Source organism: Lissotriton vulgaris, unplaced genomic scaffold (assembly GCF_964263255.1).
Source record: "Lissotriton vulgaris unplaced genomic scaffold, aLisVul1.2 SCAFFOLD_2124, whole genome shotgun sequence".
NCBI lineage: Eukaryota > Metazoa > Chordata > Amphibia > Caudata > Salamandridae > Lissotriton > Lissotriton vulgaris.
In genome coordinates, this window is record NW_028244354.1 from 371,383 (window position 1) to 387,496 (window position 16,114).

Sequence of the window (16,114 nt, forward strand, 5' to 3'; positions counted from 1 at the left end):
GACTAAATATGCACATTTTACAGACTTTTCCGACTACTCGGAAGTTTGTGCTATGCCCCGTTTCAAACTTTGAAATGACCCTAAACACACTTATTTTAGTTCCAAATGTGATTATTAACATCCAACAGTCATATACAGTCAAAACATTAAACATTTAAAAAATTGCCATTTCTGACCATCATGAAAAAGTTCCGGAGGTCCGGGGTCATCGATTTTCATGTAAAATTTATTTTTTTGGCATGTACAAAAATGATTCCAAATGTCAATTGTATCTTGCCTTATGTTCAATAAACAGTTTTTAAGGCCTCAAGGGACCAAATATCCCATTTTTATAGACTTTTCCTCATACTCAGAAGGTTGTGCTTCAACCAATATCATGCATGAAATGACTCTAAAAACCCTTATTTCAGGTCAATAGTGATGATTCACATCCGACATTAATATTCAGTCAAAAGATTAAACAATTGAAAAATCACAATTTCTGATCATTTTGAGAAGGTTTCTAACGTCCAGGGTCATCAATCTTCATAAAAAACCTGAGCTTTTAGGCATGGATAAAAAACGAATTCCAAATGTCATTTGTATCGTCCCGAATGTTAAATAACCACTTTTTAAAGCCTTAAAGGTACTAAATGTGTTGTTTTATAGACTTTTCTTCCTACTCATAAGTGTTTGCTTTCACCGATTTCGAGCATGAAAACAGCTCTAAACACACTAACCTGGTTTCCAAAAGTAATGATTCACATCCAACATTCATTACAGTCAAAAGATGAAAAATTCGAGAAATCATATTTTTAACCATTTTTAGCAAGTTCCTAAGATCTGGGGTTCAATGATTTCCTTGAAAAAATAGATTTTTTTTGGCATGTACAAAAAATGATTCCAAATGTCATTTGTATCGTGCCTTATGTTGTATGAGCACTTTTTATGTTATTAGAGTGACTAAATATGCCATCTTTAAAGACTGTTCCTCCTACTCAGAAGCTTGTGCTTTGACCATTTAAAAGCATGAAAATGACTTTAAATACACTTATTTTAGTTCCAAAAGTGATGATTCACATCCAACAGTCATATACAGTCAAAAGATGAAAAATTCAACACTTTTGACCATTTTTAGAACGTTCCTAAGATTGGGGGTCATTGATTTTCAACCAAAAATTGATTTTTTTGACATGGAGAAAAAATTATTCCAAATGCAATTTGTATTGTGCCTCATGCTGAATTATCATTTCTTAAGGACTCAGAGTGATCAAATATGCCATATTTATTGACTTTTCCTCCTACTTGGAAGCTTGTGCTTTGACCAATTTTGAGTATGAAAATGAAGTTAAACACAATTATTTCAATTCCAAAAGTGATGATTCACATCCAACAAGTCAAATAATGAAACATTTGAAAAGTCACAATTTTGATCATTTTTAGAAAGTGCCTAAGGTCCGGGGTCATTGATTTTGGACAAAACATTATTCTTTTGCATGTACAAAAAATTATTTCAAAATGTCATTTGTATCGCATCTCAAGTTGAATAATCACCATTTAAGGCATCAGAATGACCAAATATGCCACTTTTATACATTTTTCCTCCTACTCAGAAGTTTTAGTTTTGACTGATTTCGAACACGAAAATGACTCTAGAGACACTTATTTTTGTGCCAAAAGTGATTATTCAAATCCAACAGTTATATACAGTCAAGAGAAAACATTTGAAAAATCACTATTTCTGACCACTTTGGAAACGTTCCTAAGGTCCGGGTGGTTAAATTTTGATCAAAAATAGATTTTTTAGGCATGTACAAAAAAAATAATCCCAAATGTCATTTGTATCGCGCCTCATGTTGAATAACCACTTTTTAAGGCCTCAGAGTGACCAAATAAGCCATTTTTATAGACTTTTTTCACCTACTAAGACGCTTATGTTTTTTAACGATTTTGAACATGAAAATTAGTATAAACACTCTTATTTTAACTACAAAAGTAGTGATTCACACCCAACAGTCATATACAGCCAAAAGATAAAACATTCAAAAATCACGATTTCTGCCTATTTTGGCAAAGTTCCTATAATCAGGGGTCATCCATCTTAATCAAAAAACAGATTTTATAGCATGTACAAAAAATTATTCTAGATGTCACTTTGTATCACACCTCATAATGAATAATTACTTTTTAAGGCCTCAGAGTGACCAAACAAGCCATTTTTATAGTCTTTTTCTCCTACTCAGAAACTTGTGTTTTTACCGATGGTGAGAATGAAAATCACTCAAAACACACTTATTTTAGCTCCAAAAGTGATGCTTCACACCAAACAGTCATACATAGTTAAACAATTGAAACATTAAAAAAATCACCATTTCTGACCATTTTGAAAAAGTTCCTGAAGTCCGGAGTAATCATTTGTATCGTGCCTCAAGTTGAATAGCCACTATTTAGGGCTCAAAGTGCCCAAATATGCCACTTTTTATAGGCTTCTCCTCCTACTCAGAAGTTTTCGCTTTGACCAATTTCAAGCAAGAAAACAACTCAAAACACCCTTATTTTGTTACCAAAAGTAATGATTCACACCAGCAGTCATTTAAAGTGATAAGATGAAAAATGTGAAAAATAACCATTTCACCAAACTGGATTTTTTGTTATGTACTAGAACCGATTCCAAATGTCATTTGTATTGTGCATTATGTTGAATGAGCACTTTTATAAGGAATTAGAGTGACTAAATATGCCTTATTTATAGACTTTTCCTTCTACTCAGAAGCTTGTTTAAGAACATGAAAATGATTTTAAATACACTTATTTTAGTTCCAAAAGTGATGATTCACATCCAACAGTCATATACAGTCAAATGATGAAATATTTGAAAAGTCACAATTTCTGGCCATTTTTAGAAGGTTCCTAAGGTCCAGGGTCATTGATTTTGGACAAAAAACGATTTTTTTGACACTGAGAAAAAATGATTCCAAATGGCATTTGTATCGCGCCTCATGCTGAATAACTACTTCTTAATGTCTCAGAGTGACCAAATATGCCATATTTATACACTTTTCCTCCTACTCAGAAGTTTTTGTTTCGACCGATTTCGAACATAAAAATGACTCTAAAGTCACTTATTTTAGTTCGAAAAGTGAATATTCACATCCAACAGTGATATACAGTTAAAATATTAAACTTTTGACAAATCACCATTTCTGAACATTTTGAGAAATTTCTATGGTCCGGGGTCTTCAATTTTTATCAAAGAATCAATTTTTTGACATGTACAAAAAATTATTCCGAATGTCATTCGTATCATACGATTTCATCGGGTCAGGCATGCCTTCATGCAATACGCCATGCGCACTGCAGTTCTTCCTGTTAATTGAATTCTCCTGTCCGGAGCAGCAGAAGCTGAGTGCAGCCAGTAGCAAGAGCAGGACACCATTTGGAAGTAGGTAAGTCCTAGACTCCTGTCCTCTGCACAGGTAAACTCCACTCTGCTGCGAGTGCGAAGTTTTTGAAAACTTCGCACAACAAATGGAGTGCGGAGTTCTAAAAGTCTGTAAACTCTGCTGGCGGAGCGGAGTTAACGGCCCACCTTGAGTCAAAAGATAAACCATTTAAAAAATCACAATTTTTGACTATATGACAAATTTCCTATGGTCCAGGGTCATCGATTTTCATCAAAAAATTATTTTTGGCACATACAAAACATGATTCTAAATGTCATTTGTATCGTGCCTCACGTTGAATAGCCAATATTTAAGGCCTCAAAGTGACCAAATACGCTATTTTTTATAGACTTTGCCTCCTACTCAGAAGCTTGTGCTTTAACCAATTTCGAGCATTAAAATGACTCTAAACACACATATTTTAGTTCCATAAGTGATAATTCACATCCCACAGTCATATACAGTCAAAAGATTAAACTCCTAAGTTCCAGGGTCATCGATTTTTATCAAACAATAGAGTTGATGGCATGTACAAAAAAATTATTCCGAATCCCATTTGCATCGCACCTCATGTTAAATAACCACTTTTTTAGGCCTTAGAGCAGAGGTCTTCAAACTATGGGGCGTGGATGGGTTCCCAGGGGGGTGCCAGTGCCTCTGGAATTGCATGTAAATGAAGATGGCCTGGAAGTGCGGCGGCTTTTCTTTGCGGCGTTTCCAGGCTGTCTTCAGTTTCTGAGAGCTCTTGTGAGAGCTGTGATCCGTGTGCCGTGGGGGCTGGGGTCAGGTAGTGTGCTGGCAGGGTCAAAAAGGTTGTTAGAAAAACACAATCATTTGCTATGCAATAGGTCTCACATTTGTGAGAGTTAGAGCTATTGCACTGTAAATGATGTTTCTTGACAAATTGCTGAAAACAAAAGACATGTATGTGCGGGCATGGTTTCGGCGCCAAGAGGAATGGCCGCGGTTCCGGGAAGCTCAAAGCGGCGTAGTCACGACGGGAAGCTTTTGAGTGCTCCCAATGACTACGTATCCTCAAAATATTCTGCATCCCGCGTCGGAATATCTGTAGAGGCAATTGCTGTTCCTGGCGACACAGAGACTTGCAGCGGTAGGATTTTATTTACTTCTACACCACAGCCTTAATCGCGCTGAGGTCGCGGCCGCCATTTTGCGGTGCCTACCACCTCAGACGCGCTCCAGAAGTGCTGCAGCCACGATGTAAACAGCTAAATGGCATTACAACTGCCTGCATCTTTTCAAGAGACTTTCCCTCATGATATTAAACTTCCAGAAGGATATGGGCACAGTCTCTTCAAGCTATCTCCTGCCCAGTTCTTGTTTTTTCTACATTTTCTGAGGTGCTTTTTTCTCATGTTATGGCAAATATGACAATTTGTATTCTTTGAACAAACTGAGATATAGCCTGCATTTTACCAACACTTATAAGCCGTGAGAAGATTATAAAAACTCTTTTGGGTGCTCTTTGACTTTTTGAGGCAAATATTGAATACCAGTTTAGTTGCTTTGCGGTTAAGCGCTATTATCAATATAGCTTTGAGGCAATCCTCTTCCTTTTCGAATTTTTTCATTGTCTGCATTCAGCACATATCCTCGCAAAATTTATTTCTTCCTCATTTTGTGTATGAATATTAATTATTCTGCCTATTGCGCTTGGCTAACCTTTATACTTCATCCTTTTGATGGCATCGTCACGACAAAATAGGAACTCCAATCCACCAGTTAATGCAGTCAGCAACTCTTTAGAAGATATTAATCCCTTTAGCGTGTTACAGGACACCATGGAAGACGCGAATACTGACTCACCCTCAATGAAAAATTCCTCCCCTCACTCCTCTACCTTAAAGACAAAAAATACTTCTAAACTACCGTCTGCGTCTGCCTCTAACACTGGGAAGAGAGTTAAAATGAACCGTCCTTCTCCAACTAACTCATCCTCTTCCATCTCTATGGAGCTCCTTCTGGACGAAATCCGTTGTCTTAAACCCTTCATGGAGGAAATTTGCTCCCTCAAGCCTTACATGGCTGACACAAACGCTCGACTTCAAAACCTCGAAGTCAATTGGTCGCACACTGAACAAAAAGTGGATCAGCTTGAGAAAACGGTTTCCTCAGTCCAGACGCCTACAGATCAAGTTCCAGGAATTCACAAAGAAATACAAAATCTCAGGCAACAGGTGGAAAATGTGGAAACCCGAAATAGACACAATAACCTACGCATTTACGGTCTGGCGGAAGGTCTTGAGGGGTCAAATCCCATCTCCTTTTTTCAGACCTTTTTGCCTCCACTCCTGGGTCTACCGAATTCCCCACCTTTAAATATCCAACGTGCTCATCGCTTAGGTCCACCGTCTCGCATATCTATACCATCATCTTCTACAGTTAAACCCAGAGGTGTTATTCTATATATTTTGGAATATACTGACTCACTTAAAGTTCTCCAGGCTGCCAAGCAAAAAGGAAAAATTACTTGGGATGGTTCAAACCTCTTCTTTGCTCAAGATTATGCCAAAAGTACTGCAGACCGTCGCAAGAAGTTTCTGGAAATGAGACCGGCTCTTTGCTCGTTAAATGCCCGTTATGGATTATTCCACCCATGTCTCTTTAAAGTGACTTATAACAACAAGACGACGAATTACGAAGACCCGGTTATGCTTGAACGTTTTCTGGACTCATGTACCGGCGTCTCCATGGAAATCCCTCGACCATGAACACTTTGTATACGCTCCTCGCATGTTGGAACAATGACGTGTCTTGACGTCCTTTATGTATTCCTCTCCCCTTTGTATTTTGCTTTTTGTATTTAAATCCTATTTTATGTAACCTCTTTTGGGCATTGTTTCATTTTCATGATGTAATGTTCCTTTTGTTAACACCATTTCTTTTAACTTCTTCCAGATGCAGCTCTGTAATCCTCTACATTATGTGCTGTTTGTATTCACTCGGACGTCCTTCTCCCTGTGCGCGTTCCCGTGGTGCCGTCCCTGCTCCGGTGTGCTGTTCTCCTCATGTGGCTCCACTACCCCCAGTCTCATTGTTTTACTGTGGTACATCCCCTTAATGTTTTACTTCATCAATTGTTTTAATTATTTCTTATTTCTACTCGTCGCTTCCTTCTTTCTCAGTGTCTCCTTCTCTCATACCTCTTCCTCCTTTTTCCCTCTTTTTCTCTTTTCCCCTCCTGCATTTTTCGCTTTTTTCTTTCATTGCTTCGCTGTTTATTATTTCTCTACTTCTTTCAGATTCATTATCTTCCTTTTTCCCTCTATAACTTTACTTCTTTTTATGATATGATTCTGCTATTGATATTCTAGTAATTATAAGTTTCAATGATACTTTCTTTCCTTTTATTTTTCTAAAAAGGTTTTATGTTCTTTTTCATAACATACCAATAGTTTTCTATACAGATTGCAACCTTGTGTTTAGTTTATTTACTCTTCGTCATAGATGTTATACTACCGATGATTTTAATATTTCTTGTGCATGTTCACTTTTTTATGATTCTTATTTAGAGTCTTAACTTGGAATGTTAAGGGAGTTCATAATCCTATAAAGCGACAACGAGTTTTAACCCATATATCTAATTTAAACGTAGATATTGCCTCTATTCAGGAAACTAACCTCTCAGATGTTGAATCAGCTAAATTGTAAAGAGGTTGGGTGGGTCATGTTTTCTCCTCCCCAGCTTTTGGAAAGAAAAATGGCCTCTCAATGTTGTACCATAAAAAACATCAACTTACAATTACCCATTAAACAAATGATCTCGAAGGTCGCTGGGTGATTGTCAAATTACTTATTGATCAAATTCCCTTAGTTTTGTTTAATGTTTATGCAATTATTAATGTAGATAATATATTCTGGAATCAGATTTCTAAAAAACGGCTACTGTTTGCTGATGATTACAATATTTTTGGAGGTGACTGTAACCAGGTATTTGACCCTATCCTCGATAGACATTCCTCTGTCAGATTTATCAATACTAAAATGCATTCTCAGTTCACTTCTGCTATTCATCGTAAGGCTCTAACTGATATTTGGAAGCTCTGTAATCCAGACTTGCAAGAGTATACTTTTCATTCCTATCCTCACAACTCACAATCCAGAATAGACTACCTTTTTTTTTAGTAAACCTTTATCCCAACTTGTTTCTCATGCTGAAATTGGATCCATTCTAAATTCAGATCATGCACCAGTTTTTGTAGATTTTGATCTTTTACCTTTCTCTCCCAATAAAGGTAAATGGCGTTTTAATAACTCTCTACTATTAGATCCTTCATTCATAGGCCAATTCACCTCTTTTACGTCTGAATTCTTCTCTATTAATTCTACCCCAGAATCCTCTCCAGTTATGGTTTGGGACTTTTTTAAGGCAGCAGCGAGAGGTTTTATCATAAGTTTTGTTTCCCAGAAAAATATTTTTTTTTAAGCCAAGAACGCTCGGTTGTTAACTGATATTAAAAACCTTGAATATTCCTACTACCGGTCTAATTCTGAATCCTCCTTGAAACGTCTCATTGATGCAAAAATATCCTTTAATAAATCATCCACAGAAGCTGCAACTTCCTATCTTTTAAAAAGTAGTGCCAGATACTATGGAGGACAAAATAGGATGGGCAAACTGCTTGCAAATTATTAAAAAATTTGTCGTGAACGTACTAAAATTGAATCTATTCAGAATACGGCTGGTGTTTCATTATTTAAAGATAGTGATATTTTAAATGAATTTGTCTCCTTTTTTAAAAATTTGTACACACCGGAAAGTTACCCGTCCTCTGAGGCTCTTGCTTCTTTCTTTCACTCGTTACATCCTCCCCCCATGGCGGCTACTGATTGTTCCTTGCTAGAATCAGATATCACCCTATCTGAAATTACTCAGGCGGTTTCTAAACTTAAACGAGGTAAGGCACCTGGCCCCGACGGCTTTCCCATTGAATTTTATGCTCATTTTTCCGCTTTACTTCTCCCTCATCTTTTATCGCTGTACCAGTATTTTATAAAAGAAGGTTCTTCTTCAGCCTCTTTTCAAGAAGCTGTGATTTGCTTAATTCCCAAAGAAAATAAAGATCCCTCCCTTTGTAAGAATTACCGTCCGATATCCTTAGTTAATTTAGAGTATATAATTTTTGCAAAAATACTTGGTCTCCGTTTAGATCCCATTCTCCCAAGCATTATTGGTCCGGAGCAATCTGGCTTTGTCAAAGGTCGTCTTTCATCTGATAATTCTAGGGTTTTCTTTAATATTTTAAGTAAGTCCTCCTCTCTTGACTATCCAATTGCAGCCATAGCGTTAGATGCCAAAAAGGCGTTTGACAGAATTGGTTGGGATTTTATGTTTCAAGCACTTAAATGGATAAGTTTCCCTACCAAACTAATCTCTCTCATTTCTTTATTGTACTCTAATCCTAAAGCCTCTATTTTTGTTAATGGTGTTACCTCTGAATATTTCTCTCTTTCTAGGGGTGTTTGTCAGGGATGTCCTTTATCTCCTCTATTATTTATTATTGCCTTAGAACCTTTTCTAACGAAAATTTGACTCGATGACAAAATCTCCGGCTGTCAACTAGATTCTTCCCATGTTAAAATGTCTGTCTATGCTGATGATATCCTTTTATATTGTTCCAATACTTCTATTTCTATGCCAGCTTTCCTCTCTCAGGTTGACACTTTCTCACAGTTGTCCGGATATCGCCTTAATGCGGATAAATGTGAGGTTCTTCCTTTAAATTTTCTTTGTTTAAAACAAGACTTCCTTACCTCGGGATTCTCCTGGAAGACTTCTAAAATTAAATATTTCGGTTTTTGGTTTACTCCCTCTATCCCAGAGACCTTGAAAGAAAATGTTGCTACTCTTTCTAATTCTCTTTCTTCATCAATTGATCAATGGCATCCGTTTTTTCTTTCCTGGTGGGGCAGAATAGATTCAATTAAAATGATGCTTTCTCAACTAGTCCTGTATCTTCTTTCTATGATTCCAGTTCACATTCCCGCTTTCTATTTTAAAATAATTGATTCTATTTTGAATAAGTTCCTCTGGAAGAATAAATCTCCTCGAATAGCTCTTGCTGCTCTTAAAGCTGATAAGTCCTCTGGAGGCCTTAAATTTCGTGACTTCAAATCATATCATTGTGCATTCTCTTTAAAACAATCCTCCTGCTGGTTGGATCAAGATCAAGGTGTTCACCCTCCTCTTTGGTTGAAAAATAGAACAATATTTTATAGCCCCCTTCCAATTTCGTGAATCTCTAACCTTTACTAATACTAACTCTTCATTCAGATCACAAGTAATTTCTCACAATCGTAAATTGTTAGTACCTATTCTTCCTTCCTCATATCCTGCCCTATCTTCGCTAGACTCTCAACCTATTTGGCAGAATCATCTTTTACATATTAAAGGTCGCACTTTCTATTGGAAAAAATGGAGACTCAAAGGTTTACTTTGGATTTCGCAATTGGTGTCTAATTCTCTCCCCCGCTCTTTTTTAGACCTCTAATTGAATTTTCCCTTGCCATCTTCTTGTAAATCTCAATATATTTCTCTTCTTCCCTCTTTTCTCCAATACCTCCAAGCTCTCCCCCTACTCCAGACATTCCTCCTACTTCTTCTAAACTATTTCCTTTGTTATCTACACAAACTTCAGCTTCTTCTATAAATACACATCTATTTTTCGTCTCTGACAGACCTAAGGGGAAATCTGAATTGGCCTGGGAGAAGGACTTAGGGGAGTGTGGTCTATTCCTTTTTGGGACTCTTTATGGTTAAAAATCCATAAAACATCAAAGGCAGCTAATAAGACTCAGATCTTATATTTTATTTATAAACGCCTTCTTTTCACTCCAATAAATTAGCCACTTTTTCCCCAGACACTTCTACTGCTTGCTGGTCATGTAATGGTACCTCAGCTGACTTAAAGCATATGCTTTTTCACTGTCCCTCCCTCTTCCAATTCTGGCTCTCAGTTTGGTCCCAAATAAATAAAATTTTCAATACACATATTCCTTTTTCTAATTCCCATATCTTCTTAGGATCATTATCACCCTCCTGGCCACATTCAAATAACTCTCCCTCACTGCTCGACTTGTTATTGGCGATAGCCCTCCATCTAATTGCCTCTCACTGGAAACACGCAGATAAAGTCACTTTCAAGGCCTGGTGGAATGCAGTTTGTTTTCACCATAGATTAGATACCTGTAAAATTACTCCTCTCTCCTTACACATTAAAAGAGACCTTTTATGGCTACCTCTTTCCTCCTATCTCTCAGATTTGGCCTTGGCTTCATCTTTGAAAATTCACAAATCAGATGAAGTTAGGAAACCCCCATGAAACTTCACTGTTGTCGCCTCTTCCCTTCAACTCAGATGAATGTTTTGAAATGTTACTCCCTTCCTTTCGTATTTACCATTTTATTGTAGAATTTGACTTTTGCATTTTTCTTGTCATTTGCAAGCTTTCTTGTTGTTTTTTAAAGACAAGATTCAGGTGTTGCTTTCATTGATATTATCACTCATGTTATTCACCCCCTCTCCTTCCCCCATGTTCTATAATGGAATAACTTATGTATTCATTGTATTTTCCCTTATGTTATTCCTTTTTGATACTTGTGATAGATACTTTGTTTTCAATAAACCTTAAATTGAAAAAAAAGACATATATGTATTTTTATTTTTGCCCCATTTCAATTCCTGACCTATGTGAGGATTGCTCAAGAATGTATTTAACTAACATCCTGCTAACAGCAAGAGTACCAAGAGTGCTTCAAAACCCATTGAAGTTCACCGAGTTAACAACTGGCTGTATTTATTGTAATGCATAAAGATCAACAGTTATGCCTTTTTTTACAGAATTTTCCAGAATCTTGTGGAAGCTGTTTTTTTCTGCTTGTAATCGTGGATAGGATATGTGGTAATTACAGAACAACACAGTGTTGGTAAATTCAAATATTATTTCCAATGAAGTTTACATGCACACCTCATATGGAGGGACTTGCAGGGCACTGGGTGGATTGGTAATAACTGCCCTCTTCACCGTGGGAGATTTGGGCGTGGTAATTGCCTCACAGCACTGAATTCACAACCGCACAGAAACTCTAGGAAAGCACTGAGCCTACCAGCCCACTCTGGTACAGGGACAATAGGCTTCAGCAGCAGGTTGAGCACTGTGAAAGAGAAGCAGTCAGAGATAGAGGTATTAGTTATAGAGGTCAAGCTCATCAAAAGGCACTAAGGACAAATTTAGAGGTAACAGGGAAAAGAGCAATGGAAAGTAAGAGGAGAATGATGGAAGGAAAGGAAAGCAGGCTTGGTCCAGGGGCAGATAGGCTGGTTCGGTGCAAATAAATATTGGAGTCAGGTGAAAGGGCAAAAGGGTTCGTCACTGACGGAAGTTGTCAAAATGAAGTTAAAGAAGAAATTGTTAAAGTGGGTGGGAATTGTTTAGCGGCAAAGGGAATAGTTAATGTTTGTTCGTGTGCTGTGAGGACATATTAATCTGCGCAGCAAAAAGAAGATGGTTGGTTTTATGTACCTGAGCTCAAACAGCCTTATGACAACAGCAACAAGGAGTTCATGGTGATCCCATTGCATAGTACGTTTGGGAGACTAAACGGCTGCTGAATCCATGCTCAACATATTTAAAAAACATGGCAGAAGACCACAAAAGAAGTGTGCAACTAGAACGCATTTGTGTTCCTGTACTGCACAATAAAGCGGAATTATCTAAAATACATAAATCTGTCCTTCAGGAAGTACTAGTTTACAGCACTGAAGAATTGGATATGCAGTACTATGCAGCAGATGATGGATTACGTAGCAAATGCGGTAATATAAGTGGACTTTTACCCCCGCTTTTTTTTCTTTAAAAAAGGCCATTCATTAGTAAAGCAGGTACTGCTGCCAGGTGCATAAGTGACCACTGTTGGTTATCAATAATTAAGCAGATGCAGCAGGACTGGGGCCCATGGGTTTGAGGGGGCCAGTGCATCACAGTTATCACTGTCTACCTTTAAAAAAGGGGCATGGAAGCTTATTTTCCTTTTTAGCATTAGGACCGAGGGCACCTTTGCAGAAAAAAGGGCGACAACGTGGAGGAGCTTTATTTGTTTCTGAAAGGGATAGAGAACCTGATTCAAAATCGAAGTGATGGTAAGGCCTGTTGGTGAAGAGGTGAAAGATGCAGAGGAGATAGCCTGCTACTTAGGACTGCTGTTATCAATAATGCAGCAGGGGTCCAAGAGTTTGAGGGGCTTACAACACCCCAATTACGGGGAGCAGTGTTTTTGGGACCATACATGTTTTTGTTTGATGCATTTGCTGTTTTATAAGTATCATACTTGTATGATTTATGAGCTATAGAAAAAGTACTCCTGAAATCATTTCATAAGTCCCATCCCTTGCACACAGCCATGTCCCTCCCACTCCACCAATCTTTGTCTTAAAGTTTTGTAGAGGGCCCGACCTCAAAACATTTTGCTTAGGGGGTGCTTGAGCAAAAAAGCTTGAAGACCTCTGCTTTAGAGCACAGGTCTTCAAACTGTGGGGCGCTCCGCCCTGGGGGGTGCACAGCATCCCCTCAGGCACGCACTCCACCCCACCACTTCACTTCCATTGTTGCTTTCAGCGTGAAACGCCATGTAAGGCTGAAAGTGCTTTACCACCTGCCGCCGTGTGTCTCAGCTCGAGCTGCAGGGGGCTCGGCTGGGCAGTGTCTGGAGTCTTATCTCCAGCACGCCTAGGCTGTGCCTGCCTGGCTGGATTTCCGCAGCACTCCCAATAAAGAGAGTTTGGAAATACACGTTTTCCAGGGAGAAAACATTCCTAGCAGGAAACTGACTGTACCAGGAAGGTGGTCAAAGGCAGGATTCAGACAAATGGGGCTGGAATCTTGCAAACTATTGAAGGACTGTTAGTCTTTCCTTCTTGGCGTTTTATCATTTACACCATTTAATTCTCTAAAAGGGAGAATCTTATAAGGAGACATAAAAAATTTCACTGGGTTCCCCTTGATCTGGGAAGTAGCACAATTCTGTACTCTTGAGGAAACACTGTCAGTCTGTAGGGAATTATGATAGGCATCCAGCTGCATGTTGCATTTAGCACACAACACATGTTTACTTGAGTTGAGGCATTTATTTACCTACATAATCTATAAGTTAGAGATCACGCTCTATGACCTCTATCTTTTTATCTCTGGATTCTGAGCACACCTGTCTGGCAGAGCTTTTTCCACCACTGTTATAACACATTTATTTACAGTTCCCCAGCACAGTAAACATGTCACTCCTCATTCTGGTGACAGTTTAGTGTATCGTTTAGCCTACTAGACAGCACATCCATAGTAGTGGATTAGATGCATTGTTTTCAGCACATGATAAGGACTCTTTGGTTTAGCTAGGTGCCATCTTGGAAATAAGGCTTTCCTCTCTAACAGCAACATGTTTTGCATTATGAGCAAATGTTAAATATGTAAATGCTGAATACTTTTGATCATGTGTTATTTTAAAAGAAAATGTAGTTTTTTTGGTCTGCAAATGGCACACATAAGAAATATCAGAGACATTATCTAGCATTCACACACTTCTCTTTTATTTTATTTTTTCAGACTTTGTTGTTTTTTACGACCACCTGGACCAGGGGCTCCGAGTAAAGGAGCCTCACCCAAGAAATAAAACTTGGGCCAAAGCCCATTTTGCGAAGGACCACCATCATGTATGGCCATTCAAGGGTATCAAAAGCCATAGTGGCGTCAAGTGATACCACTACAGCATCTTCACGTATCGTGTGGCATCTCCCCATCACACCATTGAGTCGACGGAGATTGAGTGCTGTGTTCCGGTAGGGCATAAAGCCCGATTTGTCCGGATGGACCAGTGTGGTGAGGACCGGCTGGAGCCTGTTGGCCAAGACTTTTGCCAGTATCTTGGGTTCTGCATTTAACAGGGAGATAGACTTATATGAGGCACAAAACTCTCTGAGTTTCCCCTCTTTCGGGATGGCCACGATTGTGACCAGGCGTTGATCGCGAACAGTATCCCCTTGGATTAGCTTTCGTCGAACATACACTTAAGATAGGGGCTAATGCCATCAGGTTTGAGCTTGTAGAGCTCAATCGGAAGGCCATTGGGCCCAAGCGCCTTACCGGGGCGGAGATCTCTAATAGCCCGCTCCAACTCTGCTGTGGTGAGCGGCCCCTCCAGGAGTTCACGCATTACGTCGGAGAAAGCTGGCATCCTAAGGTCAGCTAGTAATGCAACTGAGTCTTCCTCCGGGCAGTCAGACCCCCTGCTATACACTGTTTGGAAATGGCGAGCAAATTCAGCGACAATGTCATGGGGTTCCGTGACCGCAATGCCCGCTGCTATCTGGAGCTCGGCCACCACCTTGTTGGCTTGTTGCTTTTTGTCGAGCCAGGCAATGAGCTTATCCGCTTTATCTCCCTGATCGTATATCCTGCCCTCCCTAGTGCTGGCCATCTTTTTAGCTGCCTCTGTCACAAGGGCCTGGTACTCCGCGGTCTTGAGGAGCAGCCGATGGTGCGCCCCGGGCGTTTCATCTCTGCATGCCGCCTCCTCTAGCCTCTAGAGGTCGGTCTCAACCGCTGCCATCCGCGCCTCCCTGTCTTTGCGCCGGCAATCGACGAGAGGGCCTCTCCTCTGAGGACCGTTTTAAAGGCCTCCCATAGTGTCACAGCAGATTCCACCGACCCGTCGTTACTTTCAAAATAGCTGTCTATCGAGAGGGTAAGCACCTTACGGAGGTCCTCATTTCGTAGAAACCAAGCATTGATAGGCGCGGTCCACCCTTCCCGCCTATTCCCGATGGTGAGGTGGGCTAAAACCGGTGAGTGGTCAGAAATGCCCCTCGCCAGATGTGTGACGTTACATACCTCAGTGTTGCGGTGTAAGGGGGTGAGGATGTAGTCCAGTCAGGAGAAAGAGTGATGCAGCCCCGAAAAGAAGGTATACTGCGTGTCCGTCGGGTGTGCCAGACGCCAGACATCAGTGAGGTCAAATGTCTCGAGGAAGTCCCCCAGCAATCTCTGCCCCGAGGTATGTCCCTGGGAGGGTGCCTATCCAGAGTTCTAGAAACTACATCGTTGAAATCACACCCCACGAGTAGCTGCCCGTCTGGGAGGGAGAGGAGAACTTTACCCAGGTCAGCGTAAGCCTGAGTCTGGATACCCGGCGGGATATAGGTAGAGACTAGAGTCAACCTGCGCCCCTCCCACCTCCCCGAGATTGCTGCAAAGCGACCCTGCGGATCTGTTTCAGTGTGGTCTAGAAGGAAGGGGAAGGTACGCCAGAGAAGGATTCCCACTCCCCCGGACCCCGAAGTGAAGCCTGAGTGTACTGCCAAAGAGTAACCACACCGATTTAGGGCGTGGCAAGTGTTGCCTAATAAGTGCGTCTCCTGTAGTAATACTGCGTCAGGGAGGTGGCGCTTTACGAACTGCAGTACCATAGTTCATTTGAGCTTATCCCCCAGTCCATTGACATTCCAGCTCAGTATCTTGAGGCTTTTGTCCCATTTTTTAGCCATATCCACATTTCACTGCTGACACTGTCCTTTGAACTCCGGCGCGCCCCTCGACCCTCTTCGAACCACTCAAGTGCGACAAGAAAAACAGTTCTCCCCCTCCCAGAACCCCCTCCAACCCCCCATCCCCCCACAGAACATG